The sequence below is a fragment of the Triticum dicoccoides genome, chromosome 3B (genome assembly GCF_002162155.2).
Source record: "Triticum dicoccoides isolate Atlit2015 ecotype Zavitan chromosome 3B, WEW_v2.0, whole genome shotgun sequence".
Classification (NCBI taxonomy): domain Eukaryota; kingdom Viridiplantae; phylum Streptophyta; class Magnoliopsida; order Poales; family Poaceae; genus Triticum; species Triticum dicoccoides.
Window position 1 is genome coordinate 438,245,901 of NC_041385.1, and position 7,087 is coordinate 438,252,987.

The window sequence follows — 7,087 nt, forward strand, 5'->3', positions numbered from 1 at the left end:
TACGCCACACCCTCCCGATCAACAGACCCCCGTTTCGACCGTAGGAGGTCCGTTTCCTCCGTTTTGCGGTACGCCACACCCCTCCCGATCAACAGGACCCTGTTCCGAACGTGGCCGGTCGAACACAAGGTCGTTTCCTTTGTTGTGTGGTACGCCAGGCCTCGTTTCCATCGCCTGTTCCGTCCAAGCCGGTTGGCTCCCACGGGTTCCGTTGCCTCCCGATGAACACGACGCATTCCGTTGCCTCCCCATGAACACGACGCATTCCGTTGCCTCCCAATGAACACGACGCATTCCGTTGCCTCCCCATGAACACGACGCATTCCGTTGCCTCCCCATGAACACGACGACGACGCTGATTCTCCGTTCCGACCCAGCCATGTACGTATGCACGAGTAGGCGTTCGAGACCCTGCCCGTATATACGTATGTGGCCGTATTTATTTCTTGCACCCTCACCACTGTACGTACATGTACATGCTACGTGCGCACCTCTACTAGGACACGTGCGTGCCTCTACTACGACACGTGCGCACCTCTACATCAACCAGTACGTACGTACACGTTCGCGACCAGAATGACAACGGTACGTACGCTTCGACCAGGTGGGTCCCGACTGTCAGGCACTTCCTTGCCTGCGAAGATGTAGCTGGTGGGTCCCAGCAGTCAGGGGGGCGAATCGTTTTGTTTTTTTGACCCGGACGCACTTCCTTGCGTGTGAAGATGTAGCTGGTGGGTCCCAGCAGTCAGGGAGGCGAATCGTTTTTTTGCCCGGACGCACTTCCTTGTGTGCGAAGATGTAGCTGGTGGGTTCCAGCAGTCAGGGGGGCGAATCGTTTTTTTTTTGCCCGGACGCAGTTCCTTGCATGCGAAGGTGCAACTGGTGGGTCCCAGCAGTCAGGGGGGAAACGTTTTTTTCATGAAATACTGTGGCCCGTCCGGTGGGTCCCTGCTGTCAGGTGGAGGAATAATTATTTTCCACGTAATAAGGAGGCACTTCCTTGCTGCGGCCGTGGACCCAGCTGTCAGCCTCTCCACATACAGTCCACGTCTGATGGAAGTCATTCCTTGACCATGTTGACCAAGCCACGCCGAGAGCACCAGGGCGGTGGACGACGGCGAGGCCTAGGAAGGGGAAGACGGGGAGCCGGGGAAGGCGCGGCAGTGGAAGTCCGTGCGGAGAGGAGTACGAGGGTTCACTGGTTCGGCTGCGGTGTGAGGCTGCCATCGCCGCAGGGCCTGGCCAGCGGTGGGAATAGTAGGGGGCGGTGAGGCCTCCCCGGCAGCACATCCGGCCACGGGAAGCAGGAGCATGCGGCACAACCGGCGCTGCTTTGGGCGGCTGGAGCAAGAAGACCAGAGGTTGAAGAAGCACTACGGTTGTTGGATGGACATCGTACGGTCACTGGAGCTAGAATCATTTATATTGACTAAGTTGACAAAGCCCTTTGTCCCCGTCAACTTAGTAAGCACACAAGTCAGCCTCCCACCAAGGTGGGTCCCAGCTAGCAGGGGGTATTCATTTTTTGTGCGTAATAAGGAGGCACTTCCGGTGGGTCCGAGCTGACAGCAGGGGGAACGTTTTTTTTTTTTGCAAAATATGGTGGCCCGTCGGGTGGGTCCCAGCAGTCAGGGGAAAATGTTTTTTCGCGAAATACTGGTGGCCCATCCGGTGGGTCCCTACTGTCAGGTGGAGGAATAATTATTTTCCGCATAATAAGGAGGCACTTCCTTGCGGCTGCCGTGGACCCAGCTGTTAGCCTCTTCTCGTACAGTATTCTTCCGATGGAATTCGGTCGTTGACCACATTGACCACGCTGCGCCGAGAGCACCATGGCGGTGGACGACGGCGAGGCCTAGGAAAGGGACGACACGGAGCCGGGGAAGACGCGGCAGTGGATGCCCACGCAGAGAGGAGTACGAGGGTTCACTGGTTCGGCTACACTACCATCGCCGCAGAATAATAGGGGGTGTGGGTGAGTGGAGAGGAGGGATGGCCTGGCCAGCGGTGGGAGTAGTATGGAGGCGGTGAGGCCTCCGCGGCAGCACAGCCGGCCACGAGAGGCAGGAGCAGGCGGCACGACCGGTGCTGCTTTGGGCGGCTGGAGCAAGAAGACCAGAGGTTGAAGAAGCACTACGGCCGTTGGATGGACACCGTACGGTCACTGGAGCTAGAATCGTTCATACTGACTAAGTTGACAAAGCCCTCCGTCCCCGTGAACTTAGTAGGCCCACAAGTCAGCTTCCCACCAAGGTGAGTCCCAGCTAGCAGGGGGAGTATTCATTTTTTTGTGCGTAATAAAGAGGAACTTCCGGTGGGTCCGAGCTGACAGCGGGGGGAACATTTTTTTCACGAAATACGGTGGCCCGTCCGGTGGGTACCAGCAGTCAGGGGGGAAACGTTTTTTCGTGAAATAAGGTGGTCCGTCCGGTGGGTCCCTGCTGTCAGGTGGAGGAATAATTATTTTGCGCGTAATAAGGAGGAACTTCCTTGCGGCCGCCGTGGACCCAGCTGTCAGCCTCTCCATGTACAGTACTCTTCCGATGGAAGTCAGTCATTGACCACATTGACCATGCCGCGCCGAGAGCACCAGGGCGGTGGACGACGGCGACGCCTAGGAAGGGGACGACGCGGAGCCGGGGAAGACGCAGCAGCGGAAGCCCGCGCGGAGAGGAGTACGAGGGTTCACTGGTTCGGCTGCAGGGTGAGGCTGTCGTCGCCGCAGAATAACAGGGGGTGTGGGTGAGTGGAGGGATGGCCTGGCCAGCGGCGGGAGTAGTATGGGGGCGGTGAGGCCCCCGCGGCAGCACAGCCGGCCACGGGAGGCAGGAGCAGGCGGCACGACCGGCGCTGCTTTGGGCGGCTGGACCAAGAACACCAGAGGTTGAAGAAGCACTATGGCCGTTGGATGGACATCGTACGGTCACTGAAGCTAGAATCGTTTATATTAACTAAGTTAACAAAGCCCTTGGTACGCTCCAACTTAGTAGGCCCACAGGTCAGCCTCCCAAACGGTGCGCCCCAGATGTCAGGGGGAGGAATCATTTTTTGGGCGGCCGAACTAAGAATATCCGAGATTGAAGAAGAAGCACGGCATCCAATGGATAGACATCCAACGACCACTGCTGCTAGAACCGTGTGTTGACTATAATAAGTTGACAAAGCCTTGCATACGCGTCAACTTATTTTTTTTAGGGGACGCGTCACTTAGTAGGCCCACAAGTGTGTGGCAGAGAACTTATAGCCCATTTGCGTTTTGTAAGAATGTACAACCCATTTTTGAATTCTAGTGGAATTTACAATGGCCCATTTACAGTTTGTTAAAAGTACAGCCCATTTTCTAGCTAGGACAACGATTAATAATTTTAACCAACCGTGGAAGACAGAATTCAATAAAATTTCCCACATTTTGATGGGATCCGAAATATTTTTATCCCGAAATTTCTATTCAGATTAAATATAAATTTGTATTACATAAAAATCCAATGAAACATTGCACGCGCAACAATGAAAATTTAAGATTTTGAAAATCCATAAATAATATTTTATAAACTAATTTCGTGTTTGGTGCATTTTGTATAGTTACTGCTTAGTTTTTATAATTACATCCCATTTATTATTTTTAAAGCCCATTTTCTTGTTAAGCCTAATGAATCCCTCCTAGGAAAGATTTGCAGCCCAGCGGGGCGGAGAATAACAAGTTGACCTTGCCTGGGTATTCCTCAAAAAGACGTATAGCTAGGCTAGCCATTTTCATCTTGAAAAAAGTAGTATTTCGGCTGGATATCTGGCCTGTGCTAGACGGGCCACAGCACGCCCAGTTAATACCCTGCTCTCCTCTGAACAACAATGAAATCATCACCAAGAAAAACTCTGCAGTGCTCACGCCTCAAAAACACAAATACTGCTCGAGCTGCTTGGTCCCGGCTGTCGGCCACACCTTGTGCAATTGTCTCGTTTATATTGACTACATAGGTTGACAATGGTGTGGGACCGTGATGTCAGGAAACTAGGAGAAAGCAAAAAAAAATAGTTGTACATAATAAGGAGGCACTTGCGAATGTACGGCTATGGCCCTAGTGGGTCCGTAGTGTCATCCAGTCAAAATAAAGTCATCTCCTGAATCCTCATGTTTGTTGACCATGTTAACAATGCTCGGCGCCACGGCGAGCGCAATAACTCGAAGGACAATGGAGAGGGCCTCGCGGGCCCTACAGAGGTCTGATACAACGCCCGCTGCTCATTCAGGAAGCCAGGATCATCGGACACCTATGAGCACCTTCGAGAAACTGAGACGGCATGAAACGGTAAGGTCGCGCTTGGGAGCTCTGGTTTATTTCAAACCTGTATTAACATACAAGTGTAATTTACTCGTCATCGGAAGGCCCGAGGTCTATAAGTAAAACCGGCGGGTTACGCGTGTAATTTGAGAGACCAGTGTATATTTTACGAGCATTGCTATATGGACGACATTACGAGACGATACATGCACGACGTGCGTATCATGCCATCCATGGGCAAGGCTGATACGGCAGCTAACGGCTGGATTAGCAATCGTCCGAGTGTCGTTCAGCGTTTTTATCGTGTGTGAAGTACTTCTGATATTTTACTAGTCGAAATCGACCAACCAAGCGCCTTCGCCCGAGACCATCTGCTTTAATTTACAAGCGTCAGTTTTACAAGCGGTTTTGGTTGGAAAACGACGATCCAATCACAGCCTAATATCATGAGTTGGTCGGAAGATCATATGGTTTCACGTCTAACCTACCCGACATGTCATATAGGCTATGAATGAAACATCAGACGATGAACTTCTTACACACGGAAACAACAGAAGAGGATGATCTTCTTAACAAGCAAATCACTGGCATTAGATCGACATGCAAAACAATACGAAGCATTATTCTCAGGAGGCACGGTGAATAGCTCGTGATGCCGCATGCCACAACATTCCAAGCTCAACTTTGCAATCAAACACAAGGCCTGGCATTACATAGACAATATTCAGAACAAACTCTTAACACAGGAATATCTCACCAGAGTAACTATTTACTTCTAAACTGAACACGGGAATAGGAAAAACACTCAACGCTGCTCACAGCAAGGGCGTCCCACTCAAAAATATCAAATGCATGTCTTCTGGCTAACATCAATGAGCAAATTCTTGACAAGGTTTTCCAATTCCAATATATTAAACTAACGTCTTCTTGCTAACATCAATGAGCAAATTTTGACAAGGTTTTCCAATTCCAATATATTAAACTAACGTCTTCTTGCTAACATCAATGATTAAACTTTAACAAGCTTTTCCCATTCAAAATATGTAATGCCTATGATCGTGTCCTGTCTTAGCTTCTTGTACTTGTTTGGGCCTTTTTGCCAGGGCACTCCACGTGTTGTTAAATTGCCAATGGTCTCTGCAGACTAGTCATGTCACCGGTGTCTAATAATACTCTGTAAAGCTTCTCGATCATTCCTTCTGTAATATACCGCATCCAGTGACTGCTTCTTTCTGCAAAGTGGAACGACCAACTCGACCCAGTAACGCAGCAGTTTGCCTTGGACACATTGGCTCCTTTTGTGCAGTTCAACTAAAATCGAAGTCAGAATAAAACCGAGCTTTAATTTTGATATCCCTGTAAGAAACAATAGGTATAAGGGAAAAATTACTGAGAAATAACGGTTGATGACTTGTCTTAATGGGAAACAAAGCAGGACAGGAGAAATTCTCCATCAGTGTGATTCATTCATATTGACTGAGACATTATCTTAACAATGCCTTGGTTCAACATGTATAAAGAACGACAAAGCAGAAAAGTACCATTCCTAAAAGAATGCAACTGATTCATTTTTAAAGAGACATTATCTTAACAATACCTTGGTTAAACATGTAGAAAGAACTACAAAGCAGGATAATGCCATTCCTAACAAGTGTTGCAGTTTTGAACTAAGATTCAGTAGTTAATTAATTCTGAGAGTGGCATTGCTTAATTTTACCAGTGGCATTAGATTAACGAAAAGCATAAACAGTTCCAGGGGAGAGTGGGCGCAACAACAATATGTGCTTCCATCTACTTATAAAGGGGGTGATGCAAAGTTTGTTGTAACAAAGCAACAAGCATCATGTCTGGGTTGGTCCCATTTTTGTTCACTACTTAATGGGAAAGACAGCAATACAATAGCTTCAATTCAACATTTATTTAAAACGGTACCAATACAAGTAGCACAACATCTCAAAGCACACTGCACAATCATGTGGATGAAGGCCTATACTGACCTTTCATGAGAACACTAGGATAAAATACGAATCTGCTAACACGAATAGGAAATCCAATCTCATTTTGTGCAGTTGCACTGAAATCAAGCAAAGTGTTTCGCGTAGCAAAGAAAAATGTCGCAATAGCAACAAGTTGAATAGATATCATGTGGTTGAGACTAAGATTTGAAACAACTCGACAGGAACACTGGAAACAAATCTCGATCTCCTTTTGTGCAGTTCCACCAATATTAAGCAAAGTTACCGGTGTGACATTCAAGTTGAACTGCACAAAACACTCTTAAAACATAAGTGTTTCGAGTAGTGAAGAAAAATGTCACAATAGCAACAAGTTGAATCAATACCCCTGTTTTAACAGAGGCAAAAAAGGAAACAATTACTTGCCGATAAAGGAGGATGAAACAAACAGTGACAGAAAGAAGCATCTAACTTATCTTGGATGGAAAACAAAGTAGGATAGTAGCATTTCTAAAACGGTTGCATTGATTCATATTAACAGAGACACTCTCTTGAAACAACATTCGTTAAAAAATGTAATTTACTTTTAACAGTGACATTGCTTCAATTTTCCGGCGGCATTCTTAGATTAACAACAGCAAAATAGCTGTATGGGACATGCTAGCACCATGTGCGTCCACACGTATAAATGGGTGATGCAGAGTATGTAGCCAAGCAGCATATCTGTGTTGGTCCTATATTTGTTCTCTTTGAACTTTTTTCCTATGTGAGGGCAGCAAATCTAGTCCTGCACAAACTACCCGACCCCCCCCCCCCCAGTTTTTTCCCTTTTCAGCAAAGAGATCGGTTCCT